Source organism: Eretmochelys imbricata, chromosome 28 (assembly GCF_965152235.1).
Source record: "Eretmochelys imbricata isolate rEreImb1 chromosome 28, rEreImb1.hap1, whole genome shotgun sequence".
NCBI classification, from domain to species: Eukaryota; Metazoa; Chordata; order Testudines; family Cheloniidae; genus Eretmochelys; species Eretmochelys imbricata.
This window is the reverse complement of record NC_135599.1, coordinates 7080900-7098162: the sequence shown is the minus strand read 5'-3', so window position 1 is coordinate 7098162 and position 17263 is coordinate 7080900.

The following is a 17263-nucleotide window of genomic DNA, read 5'->3' as shown; positions in this document are numbered from 1 at the left end:
AAGAAGGGATGTTCCATTCCCAACTCCTCTTCCTTGAGTTAGGCCCTGCCTGACACTACACCCACATTCAGCACAGTGGTACGATTATAAAATGATTAGGACCTCATGATGATGCATTTTGTGCAAGATGGGTCACGTGCAGTGTCTTTGGAAAAGTTATAATTTGCTGAATGCGATTATCCTATTTGGGTGCATGGATCATGTTTGTGTCTGACTTTACGGACCACATGACATTGAACTGCATTTTGGTCCCCATAGTCCACACACTGGACTAGGAACAGAGTTTGGGAAAAAAGGGTTCCCATCATATGGAAAAGCTACATAAGGTGGGGTGTGACATCATCTCTTGGCCTCATTCCCCACACAAGAGAACTCTGGGAAACACCTGAGGAACAAAGACTGAACTGGGAGAAGTGCTGGTCCCAGGGTCAAGGGATTTCTAGTTTCTGTATGGAAACTTGATGGACTGCTTGTATCATCAGTCAGGGTGAGAAATTGCTAATTCAAATTCTATCCATCTACTATCTTAGGCTGGGTTAGCACAAGCTTGTTGTGCATACCTTTCCCATATCGAGGCCAAGGCGAACTATATTAATGAGCTTACATTATACAGATCCCTGTGCACGATAAGATGGTATAATTCTGGATTTATACTACAGCAGGTGTGCAAGGCTGGGGAGCTGGGAAATTGGCTGATGTCTTCTACCTGTGAGAAGGGCCAGCCCGGCTTGAGTGTTAAAGGGCACAGCGGTTCCCAGAAGCCGCCAAGACTGCACCCCGGAGGTGACGACTCATCACACCCTAGATTACACAAGTCTCAGCAAGTTTGTCACATCCTGTCCCCTCCCTTTCTCCACCCTAGATATTTCCTGCCTCCCACCACCTCTAGCAGCTCCCACCCTCCTATGCATTTACTGCTCCTCTCCCTCCAAGCAGAACCCACCACCAGCTCCCTGATAATCCCTTATCTGAGCCAGCTCCATTGCAGCTATTTCCTTCCCCCTGGGAGGACGGGATGATCTGGAGTGAAACCTGGATGTTATTCTGTAGCCTGCCAGGGTGAGAAGGGCAATGTGAGAGAATTCAGACAGGGGTTTTGTCCATTCCACAAGACAATTCCCCCCAGGATTTGTCCCTGCTAATGGACATTCTAGGTTCTGCCACACTGTGAAGCACAGAGTGACCTTATTCCAGTACAAGACTAGCCCCCTCCCACAAGGGTGTAACCCTCTGAGACATGGTGAAATCCTCCCAGTTACAGAGTCTCTCTTACACTTATCAAGTTTGTGAGCATTACCAAGGTGGGAGGGGTTGCAAGCGTTTTGGAGGATAGGATTAAAATTCAAATTGATCTGGAGAAACTGGAGATATGGTCTGAAGTCAATTGGATGAAATTCAATAAGGACAAATGCAAAGTATTCCACTTAGGAAGGAAAAATCAGTTGCACACATTCAAAATAGGAAATGACTGCCTAGGAAGGAGTACTGCGGAAAGGAATCTGGGGATCATAGTGGATAACAAGCTAAATATGAGTCAACAGTGTAACACTGTTCCAAAAAAAAAAAAAAAAGCAAACAACATTCTGGAAAGTATTAGCAGGAGTATTGTAAGCAAGACACGTGAAGTAATCCTTCCTCTCTACTCTGCACTGATTATGCCTCAACTGGAGTACTCTGTCCAGTTCTGGGTGCCACATTTCAGGAAAGTTGCAGAGAAATTGGAGAAAGTGCAGAGAAGCGCAAGAAAAATAATTAAAGGTCTAGAAAACATGACTTATGAGGGCATATTGAAAAAATTGGTTTTTTTTAGCCTGCAGACAAGACTGAGAAGGTGCATGATCACAGCTTTGAAGTATATAAAAGCTTGTTAAAAGGAGGAAGGAGAAAAATCGTTCTTAACTTCTGCGGATAAGACAAGAAGCAATGGGCTTAAATTGCAGAAAGGGCGGTTTAGGTTGGACATTAGGAAAAACTTCATGTCAGAGTAGTTAAGCACCGAAATAAATGGCCTAGGGAGGTTGTGAAATCTCCCTCATTGGGGATTTTTAAGAGCAGTCTGGACAAACACCCATCAGGGATCATCTAGATAATACTTAGTCCTGCCTTGAGTGCAGGGCACTGGACTAGATGATCTCTCAAGGTCCCTTCCAGTTCTATGATTCTAGGAACCAAAGGCCAGAGAAGAGCAGACTCAAAGGAGTCACTTTGGGAGATTCTCCCTGTCATTGTCCCCAAGGCAGCTCTCTCGGGTTTACAAAGTTGTTTGATGCTCAAGCCTTTACACAGTCTCTCCTGGGAGTGCCCCCTTTCATGGGATGGGCCTAGTTTTAGTTTTTGGCAAGCGTGACCCCGGGGACTCTGAGACTCTGCCTCCTTGCCTCAGCACACCTTGTTTCTTTCTGTGGCTCCCCATTGAGTGCAAAGGAGTAGATCCTGACTGTGAGCATAAGAACAGCCCACTGAGTCAGACCAATGGTCCATCTAGCTCAGTGCCCAATGCCAAGTGCTTCAGAGGTAATGAACAGAACAGGGAATCATCAAGTGATCCATCCCCCGTCACCCATTCCCAGCTTCTGGCAAACAGAGGCTAGAGACACCAACCCTGCCCATCCTGCCTGGGACACCAGCAAATGAGGTGTTGGGGGCTTTTGAAAGATCTAAATCTTAATTTAACATGGACAAACGCAGAGCTGGAATCAGTCTGGCTCACCTGTGTTACTACTGTTAAAACAGGGATGAGAATTATAACCATGTGTTTAGACTTTACTGAATGCTTCTGAGTTGCGCCTGGCTTAATATCTGACTAGCTGCACTGTGAGCCTCTGTGGCTCTGTAAATCACCAGACAGGAGAGAGACTTTACCTAGGTGAAGTGCTGATTGCCAACAGAATGCGTTACACCCTGCCTGGCAGGAAAGGTCCATCAACACCAGACTATTATGGGAAAGGGATAACAAAACACATTCTGGGGGTCACCGCTCAGGACGTGAAGGTGACAGGCACTGTGGTGGCAGTAAAGGGGGAGGGGAGGGAGTGGGAGCAGGAGGGAGCAGCACCCTCAAAGGCAATGCTGCCAGTGGGTCTCCCCACCACATCAGGGATGGGGCTGATAGGGGGCCATTCCCTGGGCCTGGCTACAGAAGGTTTATTAGATGCTTGGAACTGTGTTTCTGTCAGGTCTTGTAAGTACAACCAGGACTCCTCAGCCAGGTTTAAACTTGTGTAAATGGTGGATTTTTCTGTAATTTGAAGTCTGTAAATGATGATTTGAGGACTTCATTAACTCAGCCAGAGGTTAGGGGTCTACTACAGCGAGGTTCTGTGGCCTGCGATGTGCAGGAGCTCAGACTAGATGATCAGGATGGTCCCTTCTGGCCTTAAAGTCCATGAGTCTATAAACTGTGCCTTGCGTTGCACAGACACTGACGGCGATCAGGGCCCCATTGTGCTGCACATGGCAGAGAACCTGACTGAGATCAGCACCCCCATTGTGCTGGGCACTGCACAGACAGAGAGGGACAGTCCTTCCCCCAAAGCGATCACAATCCAAGTAGACAATGGGTAGGAGGAAAACAGAGAGGGGCTGGGACTCCCCAAGGTCACCAAGCAGATCAGTGACAGAGCCAGGAACAGACCGTGCAAACTCCAGAGCCCCAACACTCTCAGCTTGGAAAGGTCCCCAGACCCCACTGTATTAGGCTGCGGGAAGAGGTGGTTTGTCCAGGGATGCACAGGCTGTCCTGGCAGGGCAGCTCAGCTGCAGTCCCTGCACACAGCTGGGGGGGTGTCCCCTGGGTCAGGAGAAGTCAGTGTCCAGTCCTGTGGGGCTGTGCTCCTGGCTCGTACCTCCAGCACTCACTGCTGCCCCTCCGTTACCGGCTGCACTGTTCAGCCAGCCCCAGGCCTCAGTGAGGTCACTTCCTCCCCCGCATCCCAAACCTTCAAATTGGGACATGGTGCACCCGTGGCAATCAGACTGCACTAGTGTAAATTGTGTCTATACTAAGGATTTGCATCAGTGCCTAAAACACCAGTTTCAGAGGAGCAGCCGTGTTAGTCTGTATTCGCAAAAAGAAAAGGAGTACTTGTGGCACATTATAGACTAACCAATTTATTTGAGCATGAGCTTTCGTGAGCTACAGCTCACTTCATCGGGTGCATATGCTGAAATAAATTGGTTAGTCTCTAAGGTGGCACAAGTCCTCCTTTTCTTAAAACACCAGCGTGGCAGAGACCTTCAGTACCCAAACAGCAGTATGATGGCACTCGAACTGGGATCTATTTCTAGCTCTGTCACGGACAGCCTGGGTAACCTGGTCTTCAAAACCTCCCATGAAGGAAATGTCACAGCCTCCCTTGGAAGCCAATGCAAGGCAAACACAGACCACAACAACGTTGTACAAACACACGCTGGGTTTGCGGTTAACGGAAGAGGCAAGAATTCAAGCAATCTGGGTTCAGATCCCAGTTTCGCCCCAAATTCTCCATGCAAACTTGAGCAACTTACTTCAGCTCTCTGAGCTTCAGTTTCCCCATCTGTAAAATGGGGAGCAGCTGCCCACCATTTCCTGATTTAGCCTTTGGGGTTTTTGTGGCAAGGACCCTCGGTCGCTGTGGGCAGGTCTACGCTGCAGGTGGGCACCGGCGGCCGGCCCGTGCCCGCGGACAGGGGCTCACAGGGCTCCGGCTGTGGGGCTGTTGAATGGGGGTGTCGATGGTCCGGCTTGGGCTGCAGCCCAAGGCCCGGCCCCCTCCCACCTCGCAGGGTCCTCCAGCCCGAGCCCAGACCCCTGCCCTGCCACGAACCAGCCCCTTCGCCCGAGCCCTGGGCGCCCGAGCCGGCGGCATGGGCCAGCGGCGGGCGTCGAATGGCAGGTGGGGGTACCCGGGGGTCTGCGCAGCCCCTGTCCCAAGGGGGCCCCGACCTCGGTCAGGGTCTGTGCAGAGCCCGGCGCGACAGGGGCCCGACCTCAGCCGGGGGCTCCCGGACCCCGGATTTTGTGGGGGGCCCTGCAGCACCTGGGGGGTCACCCGGGCTCCCCCTCGCTGCTGTGGGGACAGAAAGGGGGCAGGGCGGGAGCGGGGGGGGGGTCCCAGGGAAGGGGGCAGCGGTAAATCCGAGGGGATCTCGGCCCCCCCCGCCTCTCCCCGGGGGGCCCCGGCTCCTCCCCCCCCGGCCACGTCCGGGCTGCGCCGAGATTTCCCCCGGTCTCCCCCCGCCCCCCATCTCCTGCCCCCCCCGGTCTCCCCCCGCCCCCCTTCTCCTGCCCCCCCCGGTCTCCCCGCGCCCCCCTTCTCCTGCCCCCCCGGTCTCCCCCCGCCCCCCTTCTCCTGCCCCCTCGGTCTCCCCCCGCCCGGCCCCCCCGGGGGCAGATCCCGGCGCTGCGAGAGGCCGGGTCCCCCCCCGGACACGGGGCAGAGTCACCGCCCGGCCCCCCCCGGGGCTCGCTCCGGTACCTGGAGGCTGCAGCGCCGCAGCGGGGCGGGCGGAGCCCGGGGCGGAGCCCGGGGCGGCTCCGGCGCGAGCGGGGCCCGGGCCGGGCACGGGGGGGTTAACGAAGGTCTCGCACCGCCCCCCCGCCGCCGCGATCTGCGCATGCCCAGAGCTCCAACGGCCCCAACCGCTCCCCGGCCCCGCGCGAACCCATCCCGGCTCCGCCTCCCCCCTCCGACGTCACTTCCGCTCCTGGGGGAGTCAGGCACTACATCTCCCAGCCTGCCCCGGGCGCCGCTTCCGCCTCCTCCGGCCCAGGGCAGGGCAGGGCGGGCCCCGGGGTCAGCCTGACCCGCCCCCGCCGGCGCCTTCCCGCGCCTCAGGCGGACTCTGGTGCCCGCGCGTCCCGCCCGCTGGGTCCCGAACCAACCGCCCCCCCGGCCCCGCCCCCGCGTCCAACCGCCCCCCCGGCCCCGCCCCCGCGCCCAACCGTCCTCCCGGCCCCGCCCCCGGGTCCAACCGCCCCCCCGGCCCCGCCCCCGCCTGGTTTTAAATGGGGCGGTGGCTAAACGCAGGTATGACTGAACTTGGAGGTTTCAGAGTAACAGCCGTGTTAGTCTGTATCCGCAAAAAGAAAAGGAGTCCTTGTGGCACCTTAGAGACTAACCAATTTATTTGAGCATGAGCTTTCGTGAGCTACAGCTCACTTCATCAGATGCATACCGTGGAAACTGCAGCAGACTTTATATATACACAGAGAATATGAAACAATACCTCCTCCCACCCCACTGTCCTGCTGGTAATAGCTTATCTAAAGTGATCTTCAGGTTAGGCCATTTCCAGCACAAATCCAGGTTTTCTCACCCTACACCCCCCCACACAAACTCACTCTCCTGCTGGTAATAGCCCATCCAAAGTGACCACTCTCCAAGTTTAAAACCAAGTTAAACCAGAACATCGGGGGGGGGGGTAGGAAAAAACAAGAGGAAATAGGCTACCTTGCATAATGACTTAGCCATTCCCAGTCTCTATTTAAGCCTAAATTAATAGTATCCAATTTGCAAATGAATTCCAATTCAGCAGTTTCTCGCTGGAGTCTGGATTTGAAGTTTTTTTGTTTTAAGATAGCGACCTTCATGTCTGTGATTACGTGACCAGAGAGATTGAAGTGTTCTCCGACTGCTTTATGAATGTTATAATTCTTGACATCTGATTTGTGTCCATTTATTCTTTTACGTAGAGACTGTCCAGTTTGACCAATGTACATGGCAGAGGGGCATTGCTGGCACATGATGGCATAAATCACATTGGTGGATGTGCAGGTGAACGAGCCTCTGATAGTGTGGCTGATGTGATTAGGCCCTGTGATGGTGTCCCCTGAATAGATATGTGGGCACAATTGGCAACGGGCTTTGTTGCAAGGATAAGTTCCTGGGTTAGTGGTTCTGTTGTGTGGTGTGTGGTTGTTGGTGAGTATTTGCTTCAGGTTGCGGGGCTGTCTGTAGGCAAGGACTGGCCTGTCTCCCAAGATTTGTGAGAGTGTTGGGTCATCCTTCAGGATAGGTTGTAGATCCTTAATAATGCGTTGGAGGGGTTTTAGTTGGGGGCTGAAGGTGACGGCTAGTGGCGTTCTGTTATTTTCTTTGTTAGGCCTGTCCTGTAGTAGGTAACTTCTGGGAACTCTTCTGGCTCTATCAATCTGTTTCTTTACTTCCGCAGGTGGGTATTATAGTTGTAAGAAAGCTTGACAGAGATCTTGTAGGTGTTTGTCTCTGTCTGAGGGGTTGGAGCAAATGCGGTTGTATCGCAGAGCTTGGCTGTAGACGATGGATCGTGTGGTGTGGTCAGGGTGAAAGCTGGAGGCATGTAGGTAGGAATAGCGGTCAGTAGGTTTCCGGTATAGGGTGGTGTTTATGTGACCATTGTTTATTAGCACTGTAGTGTCCAGGAAGTGGATCTCTTGTGTGGACTGGACCAGGCTGAGGTTGGTGGTGGGATGGAAATTGTTGAAATCATGGTGGAATTCTTCAAGGGCTTCTTTTCCATGGGTCCAGATGATGAAGATGTCATCAATATAGCGCAAGTAGAGTAGGGGCTTTAGGGGACGAGAGCTGAGGAAGCGTTGTTCTAAATCAGCCATAAAAATGTCACTATGCAAGGTAGCCTATTTCCTCTTGTTTTTTCCTACCCCACCCCCCCCGATGTTCTGGTTTAACTTGGATTTAAACTTGGAGAGTGGTCAGAGCTATTACCAGCAGGAGAGTGAGTCTGTGTGTGTATGGGGGTGGGTTTTTGGAGGGGGGTGAGGGAGTGAGAGAACCTGGATTTGTGCAGGAAATGGCCTAACTTGATTATCATGCACATTGTGTAAAGAGTTGTCACTTTGGATGGGCTATTACCAGCAGGAGAGTGAATTTGTGGGGGGGGGTGGAGGGTGAGAAAACCTGGATTTGTGCTGGAAATGGCCTAATCTGATGATTACTTTAGATAAGCTATTACCAGCAGGACAGTGGGGTGGGAGGAGGTATTGTTTCATATTCTCTGTGTATATATAAAGTCTGCTGCAGTTTCCACGGTATGCATCTGATGAAGTGAGCTGTAGCTCACGAAAGCTCATGCTCAAATAAATTGGTTAGTCTCTAAGGTGCCACAAGTACTCCTTTTCTTTTTGCGAATACAGACTAACACGGATGTTACTCTGAAACCTGTCATTATGCAAGGCACTGCATTTAGCCGTATGGAGTGGAAATCTATCAACTGCATGAAAAAACTTGCACAGATACAGACAGACATCATCTTCCTTTCCAAATGCAAACAGATGGACATCATACCAAAAGGACTGAAGGTAAAAAATCCATTACAATCTACATACCACACAGACTATGCTGACAGCTTGTGCCACACGCTCTCAAAGAAACTGCGGAATCACCTGATCAACATCCTCTACAGCAAACAGGGAAAGATTAAGAAGGAGCTCTCAGAACTGGATACTCTCATAAAAACCCAACCTTCCACACAAACTTCCTCGTGGCTGGATTTTACTAAAACTAGACAAGCCATTTACAACGCACACTTTGCTTCTCTACAAAAGAAAAAGGACACTAAACTTTCTAAACTACTACATGCTACAAGGGGCCACAGCAATGGTTCCCTCAACCCACCTAGCAATATTGTTAACCTATCCAACTATACTCTCAGCCCAGCAGAAGCAGCTGTTCTATCTCGGGGCCTCTCCTTCTGCCCCTCCACCCCCACGAACATGATACAGTTCTGTGGTGACCTAGAATCCTATTTTCGACGTCTCCGACTCAAGGAATATTTCCAAAATACCTCTGAACAACATACTAATCCACAGAGGTCTCCCTACCAACACTACAGAAAGAAGGATTCTAGGTGGACTCCTCCTGAAGGTCGAAACAGCAGACTGGACTTCTACATAGAGTGCTTCCGCCGACGTGCACGGGCTTAAATTGTGGAAAAGCAGCATCACTTGCCCCATAACCTCAGCCATGCGGAACGCAATGCCATCCACAGCCTCAGAAACAACTCTGACATCATAATCAAAAAGGCTGACAAAGGAGGTGCTGTTGTCATCATGAATAGGTCGGAATATGAACAAGAGGCTGCTCGGCAGCTCTCCAACACGAGTTTCTACAAGCCATTACCCTATGATCCCACTGAGAGTTACCAAAAGCAACTACAGCATTTGCTCAAGAAACTTCCTGAAAAAGCACAAGATCAAATCCGCACAGACACACCCCTGGAACCCCGACCTGGGATATTCTATCTACTACCCAAGATCCATAAACCTGGAACTCCTGGGCGCCCCATCATTTCAGGCATTGGCACCCTGACAGCAGGATTGTCTGGCTATGTAGACTCCCTCCTCAGGACCTACGCTACCAGCACTCCCAGCTACCTTCAAGACACCACTGACTTCCTGAGGAAACTTCAATCCATCGGTGATCTTCCTGATAACACCATCCTGGCCACTATGGATGTAGAAGCCCTCTACACCAACATTCCACACAAAGATGGACTACAAGCCGTCAGGAACACTATCCCCGATAATGTCACGGCTAACCTGGGGGCTGAACTTTGTGACTTTGTCCTTACCCATAACTATTTCACATTTGGGGACAATGTATACCTTCAGATCAGCGGCACTGCTATGGGTACCCGCATGGCCCCACAGTATGCCAACGTTTTTATGGCTGATTTAGAACAACGCTTCCTCAGCTCTCGTCCCCTAAAGCCCCTACTCTACTTGCGCTATATTGATGACATCTTCATCATCTGGACCCATGGAAAAGAAGCCCTTGAGGAATTCCACCATGATTTCAACAATTTCCATCCCACCACCAACCTCAGCCTGGTCCAGTCCACACAAGAGATCCACTTCCTGGACACTACAGTGCTAATAAACAATGGTCACATAAACACCACCCTATACCGGAAACCTACTGACCGCTATTCCTACCTACATGCCTCCAGCTTTCACCCTGACCACACCACACGATCCATCGTCTACAGCCAAGCTCTGCGATACAACCGCATTTGCTCCAACCCCTCAGACAGAGACAAACACCTACAAGATCTCTGTCAAGCTTTCTTACAACTACAATACCCACCTGCGGAAGTAAAGAAACAGATTGATAGAGCCAGAAGAGTTCCCAGAAGTTACCTACTACAGGACAGGCCTAACAAAGAAAATAACAGAACGCCACTAGCCGTCACCTTCAGCCCCCAACTAAAACCCCTCCAACGCATTATTAAGGATCTACAACCTATCCTAAAGGATGACCCAACACTCTCACAAATCTTGGGAGACAGGCCAGTCCTTGCCTACAGACAGCCCCGCAACCTGAAGCAAATACTCACCAACAACCACATACCACACAACAGAACCACTAACCCAGGAACTTATCCTTGCAACAAAGCCCGTTGCCAATTGTGCCCACATATCTATTCAGGGGACACCATCACAGGGCCTAATAACATCAGCCACACTATCAGAGGCTCGTTCACCTGCACATCCACCAATGTGATCTACGCCATCATGTGCCAGCAATGCCCCTCTGCCATGTACATTGGTCAAACTGGACAGTCTCTACGTAAAAGAATAAATGGACACAAATCAGATGTCAAGAATTATAACATTCATAAACCAGTCGGAGAACACTTCAATCTCTCTGGTCACGCAATCACAGACATGAAGGTCGCTATCTTAAAACAAAAAACTTCAAATCCAGACTCCAGCGAGAAACTGCTGAATTGGAATTCATTTGCAAATTGGATACTATTAATTTAGGCTTAAATAAAGACTGGGAGTGGCTAAGTCATTATGCAAGGTAGCCTATTTCCTCTTGTTTTTTCCTACCTCCCCCCCCCCAGATGTTCTGGTTTAACTTGGATTTAAACTTGGAGAGTGGTCAGTTTGGATGAGCTATTACCAGCAGGAGAGTGAGTTTGTGTGTGTATGGGGGTGGGTTTTTGGAGGGGGGTGAGGGAGTGAGAGAACCTGGATTTGTGCAGGAAATGACCTAAGTTGATTATCATGCACATTGTGTAAAGAGTTGTCACTTTGGATGGGCTATCACCAGCAGGAGAGTGAATTTGTGTGGGGGGGTGGAGGGTGAGAAAACCTGGATTTGTGCTGGAAATGGCCTAACCTGATGATTACTTTAGATAAGCTATTACCAGCAGGACAGTGGGGTGGGAGGAGGTATTGTTTCATATTCTCTGTGTATATATAAAGTCTGCTGCAGTTTCCACGGTATGCATCTGATGAAGTGAGCTGTAGCTCACGAAAGCTCATGCTCAAATAAATTGGTTAGTCTCTAAGGTGCCACAAGTACTCCTTTTCTTTTTGAACTTGGAGGGAGGAGGATACTCAATGGGACGCCTTTCAGAGCAGCGGCCCTGTTCATCTGTCCTCGCAGAAAGGACAGGAGGACTCGTGGCCCCTTAGAGACCAACCCATTTATTTGAGCAGAAGCTTTCGTGGGCTATAGCTCACTTCATGGGCTGCATCTTATGGTACACGCCTGCCTCAGCTCCTTTATCTTCGCTCTGCAGTGTGCCCTGATCATAACCCTTTTCACACAAGCCTCCAGAAATCTGCCAGTAGTTATCCCGATCCCTATGGCTCAAGAGCAGCTGGGACTGCACAGCCTGCTCTCCCCATACACTGAGCAGATCCAACAGCTCCGCGGTGGTCCAGGCGGGACAGCGTTCGCTGCAATAATCCGCCATGGTCACCTGGGAAGAAGTGATGAGACCTCTCCACACTGAGCAAACAGGAAACAGAAGTTCAAAAATTCCTGGGGCTTCTAAGAGGGAGGGGCGGATGGTTCTTTACCTGGCTACAGGGCAGTGGAGTTCAGACCGCTGACCAGAACGGTCAGGATGGGCATTGTGGGACACCTTCTGAAGGCCAATGAAAGCGATGAAATGAAGCATGGTGTCTACACTTGCAGTTTGTCGACAAAAACGTAGAGGAAAAAGACATAAATCTCTCTTGAAGGTGGATGTATTTTGTCGCCAAAACCGGGCATTTTCCCTGACAAAAGTCGCCTTGCAGTGTGTACGCACTCACTGGTTGGGTCGACGTAGAGCAGTTTGGGCGACAAAACTTGGGAGTGTAGGCAAGGCGTAAGCAAACAATGCGTAGACATGAGACTTGCCCACGTGACTCCAAACCCCATCTTGTTACTTGTAATTTTCTGCAAACTAGAACAATGGGTTTCCTTTCATTTGGCAGAAGCTATAGAAGACCCTGGAAACATCTCTGTTTCGCCTCTTTCCTGCTCAAACCTCTGGACTATGAACTTATACTAATGGGAGTATTCTCACCAAGGGCCTGAGGACCTTCCAATGATTTGGAAGCAACCAGAGACTTGACTTAAGGCATCAGTTTATTCCATCACAGTTACAAGCCTAATCCAAGAATGTTGCAATTATTTATGTATTTGATTTTTTTAACCAGGTTTAACTTTCATGTCTTTCTTTTTTTTTTACAAATAAACCTTTAGATTTGAGATACTAAAGCACTGGCAACAGTGTGATTATTGGGTTAGATCTGAGTTATATATTGACCTGGGGGTGTGGCTTGTCCTTTGGAATCCAAAAAACCCTTTGCTTGATGAAATTGGTTTTAAATAACCACTCATCATTAAGTTTAGTGTTTTTGGTTTTTGGTGCTACAAAGACTGGAATACCTATGGAAACTGCTTGTTAGCCAGTGTGGCAAAACAGAAGTTTACATTTCTTGCTGGTCTGGTATATCTTATGGGAGAATAACCACCAGTTTTGGGGTGTGTCTGCCCTATTTCTGAGCAGTTTGTCCTGAATTTGGTATCCTCAGTTCTGACTGAGACCCAGTGACAGGCGGCTCTGCGCGCTGCCCCTCCCTGCAGTCACCGCCCCCGCAACTCCCATTGGCCACAGTTCCCGGCCAATGAGAGCTGCGGAGTGGGCGCTCTGGGTAGGAGCAGTGCGCCAAGACCCGCTGGCCATCCCTGCACCTAGGAGACAGAGGAGATTGAGGCCAATTCTGGGAGACTTCCAGCCACTATGGCAGAGTTGACAACCCTAGTTGTTACCCAGGCCCTAGAGATCGTTACTGCTGAAGATATCTCCTAGCTAATCCTAACAGAGAGAAGTACTGTCTCTAGCAATGCAGATGTGGAGGAAATAGAAGTGTTTTTGTTGTTGTTGTTGTTGTTAAACACACCCTTTGTAATGCTTCCAATGTGTATAAAATGAAATGAGTGTTTAATGTGGGACAGCTGCAGAAAGTTTATGCTTTTTGAATAAACCCCCCACATCTTGTACCGTATAGTGATTCTCATCCAGACGTATATTTAGTTTCTAATTTAGACCTGTTCCATCAGATTAAAGAAATAAACTGGGCATGTTTGGGGAGGCCATTCCTTGCTGGCACTTCTGAGATTTTGGATGGTTTGGTAAAGGATTCTTCTCCAGAGAAATGTCAGTTTGCCCCCATCATGACCAAGGATTTGGCAAGAACACACGTAAAAACAGCAGGCACCCAGTAGTTGGTTTTCACTGCAGAGATGAAAGCTGTGGTGAGTTATGGTCCAAGTAAAACTGTGTTTAGAACACAACTCCCTAGTTCAGTGGCATTGATTAGAGTCCCAAAGATGCCATGGTTAGACTGAGAGCAATTGTCCTTTACCGTTTGAATCCAAAGTTTCACAAAGCAAAGTGAAGGCACCCTTTCTTTTTCTCAGGACATTCCTTCCTCATGGATCCCAATGCGTCTGTGTTGTTGGACAATAAGGACTTTCCTTCTGTGTAAGTGATGGTAACCCATTAGGGAATGAGTCTGTCAAGCTCCAAGGTCAGACTCCAGGATATATGAATGCTGAGTCCTGATTTTATGCTTTAGTCTCTTAGTTTTGGTCTTGTGTTTTATGTCTTTGCGTCACATCTCCAGCTGCAGCTACTTGGAAAGATTAAAAGTATGAAAATAGAGTAGAATTGGTTTTTCTCATGTTGCAAGCCTTCCCACATAGTGTAAGACCCCTTCCACCAACACTTATGGCAGAAAAGCCAGAGATAAATTAACTTCCAGAAAAGAAAGACACCTGTATGGGTGTAAACCACATGCTTACAGAAGGGTTACCTGGTGGAAATTGGTATTAAATGGAACAAAAGGAAGGTAACATATTTTATAAGATTGTGTAATCTTTGATCATATTTAATTTCATTGTCCCTGATAACAATAACATAAAGTTCATTATTTGTTAACGAACAAGAGACTAATTATGTGATAACTTCCATCTTTCCAGCATATTTCTGATTATATTTCTCTTTTCATTAGTACTTTAGGAAACAGTAGCTAATCCTTAAAATCTTATTTGAGGTATTTTACCCCTTATTACTAAGGAATTCTGAAATAAAACTGTACTCCAAAGGTTGCAGTGATGGAATATGGGAGAGTAATCATGTGTATGAGAATACGTATCAGTATAGACTTTAATTATTTCCATTTCAAATGGAGTTTATTCTGACAAGTTTTAAAGTCAATTTCTGTTAAGAGGACAACTCCTCAAGGAGAGAGTTGTGCAACCTTTTACCCAGGTAGAGTGTAGGGGTTACCAAGTTCCCCTAGTTCTTCTTAGCAAAGGAAAGACATGACTTCTGTGATGAGATGTCCATATATATTTATAAGAAAGATGATGGACGCATGAGGCCATTGCTAGGTTTTTTGTTTTGTTCTTTTTGTTAAAAACATCTGCAACCAGTTATTTTTATGGGTAGTCAGACCGCTTTCCTTTTGAAAAGGCCAGATATTAAAGCATAGCCATTGAACCATTAGGCCAGGCTGTGGAGACATCCTCAAAACTGGCCTTAGTTTTCTTTCATTTTTATCTTTGGGATTCACTCATCTACACTGAATGTGGTTTTCATGAACAGATACTTTAAGAAAACTGCTGGATTAGGGAAGAATTTTCCAAAATGATGTTAATTCAAAGTTTGCCTCATTCCAACTGCATTGGCTCATGTTGTTGGTATCCCAGGCATACTTCACCCTGATTTGCCCAGAGATCTCAGGGGATGCCCCATAAAGTGGAGTAAGCTGGAATTGTCAACCATAAAGACCACGATACAGGCTGAACTCTTTCACCTTTCCAGTCAACAAGTTCTCTAAGAAAGATTGATCCCCTCTGGGGAAGGAAGTCATGTCATCAGTGACAGGCTCTGGCAGCCTTTTCCATCTCCCTGTACTTGAGAAAACCCAGCAGTGGGGAGTGCTGGCCCAGCTGCCCAATCACTTGGTTCTTGACTACAGCTGCTGCTCCTACTGTACGTGAGTACGAACACTCCGAGAGCTGGAGACCTCCAACCCCTCGCCATTTCAGCGTTCCTTGTCCCATTGTCTATCTTTCCTTTTATGGACTGGTAGATGTCCTGGCTTTCCTATCATAGTAGGGTGTGACTGTGGCTGAGTGGGCGCGCACCAGTGTTGTTCACCTGTGGAATGCACACAGGGAACGCACCAGATAGAAAACGTCTCCAAATCTAAATGTCCCTTAAACTCTGCTTGAATGTGTCCTCCCCATTCTGGGAAGTCTGAAGAAACTAAACTGTAAACTGTAAACTATTCAGTGACAAGCTGTTAAATTTCTGCTTATTAAAGCCCCAGTGAGGTCTCGATCTGGGTAGGAGGGGGAAGGAGAAGGGTTTAGCTAATCATGAAATCTAAAGAGGAAGATTTAATTGGCTTTGGGGTTGTAGCTTAAACATGAAAAATGTTTTGGTTTTAGTGTTAAAATATCCAACTGCCTTAGTGTGGATTGCACTGCCTGTGGGTGATGGGGTCCCCAGGGTGAAACCTGAATTGCGGGGACTTCTGAGCCCTCCAAACCTACCCCACTGGGCTGCCTCACACTGTGATGCTGATGTCAAGCTCCAAGCCTTTGACAGGCACTGGACGTACACAGCCATCCACAGACAGGGACACACCCAATTGTGTTACACGAATGATCTCCCAGCCACTCATAAACCATCAATAGGTTCTAGCCAATTCTCCCCAGCGCCCCAGCCTTGCACCCCAGAACTGTCCCATTTTGCACTGTCAGAAGCCTGGCTACTGTAAGTTCATTACCTAGTTTGCCACTTTGTCAAAGGAAAGTGGACATGACCCAGCCTTTGTAACCTGAGCAGATTTCTCAAGCACTTTAGACCAGGGGTGAGCAAACTTTTTGGCCTGAGGGCCACATTGGGGTTGTGAAATGGTATGGAGGGCCCGGTAGGGAAGGCTATGCCTCCCCAAAAAACCTGGCCCTCACCCCACCCCCAGGGTTCCTTCCCCACTCTGAACTCTGGGGTACAGATGTGGGGACCCGCATGAAAGACCCCCTAAGCTTATTCTTACCAGTTTAGGTTAAAGCTTTGCCAAGGCACAGATTCCTTTCTTGCCTTGGGATCGCTGCCACCACCAAGTGGCTTAACAGACTTTCAGGGAAAGGACCACTTGTAGGAGTCCTGTTCCCCAAAAATATTCCCCCAAGTCTACACCCCCTTTCCTGGGGAAGGCTTGAGCATATATCCTCACCAATTGGTTACAAAGGGACTACAGACCCAAACCCCTGGGTCTTAGAACAATGGAAAAATCAGTCAGGTTCTTAAAAAGAAGGATTTTATTTAAAAAGAAAAAGGTAAAAGAACCACCTCTGTAAACTTAGGCTGGTAGTTAACCTTATAGAGTAGCAGAAAATTCGAAGAGCACAGAGGAACCCCCTCTAGCCTTAGTTTCAAAGTTACAACAAAACAGGGATAAACCTCCCTCTAGCAAAGGGAAAATTCATAAGTTGAGAAAACAATGGTAGACTAATACGCCTTCTCTGGCTGTTACTTACAAGTTTGAAATATGAGTGACTTGTTCACAAAGATTTGGAGAACATGGATTGGTGTCCGGTCCTAATTAGTCCCAAGAGCATACGGCCACAGAAACAAAGAACCCAAAACAAAACCTCTCCCCCACCACCAGATTTGAAAGTATCTTTTGTCCCCATTGGTTCCTTTGGTCAGGTGCCAAACAGGTTACTTGAGCTTCTTAACCCCTTACAGGTAAGGAGAAATTTAGGCTACCTCTATGGTTATGACACCCCACACATACTTACTGCCCCCCTCAGAGCCCCCAACCCATCCAACGCCCCTGCTCCTTGTCCCCTGACTGCCCCCTCCCGGGACCGACCGCCCCCCTGGGACTTTGCCCCATATCTAACTCCGCCCCCCCATTCCCTGTCCCCTGAGTGCCCCGACCCCTATCCACACCCCTGCCCCCTGACAGGCCCCC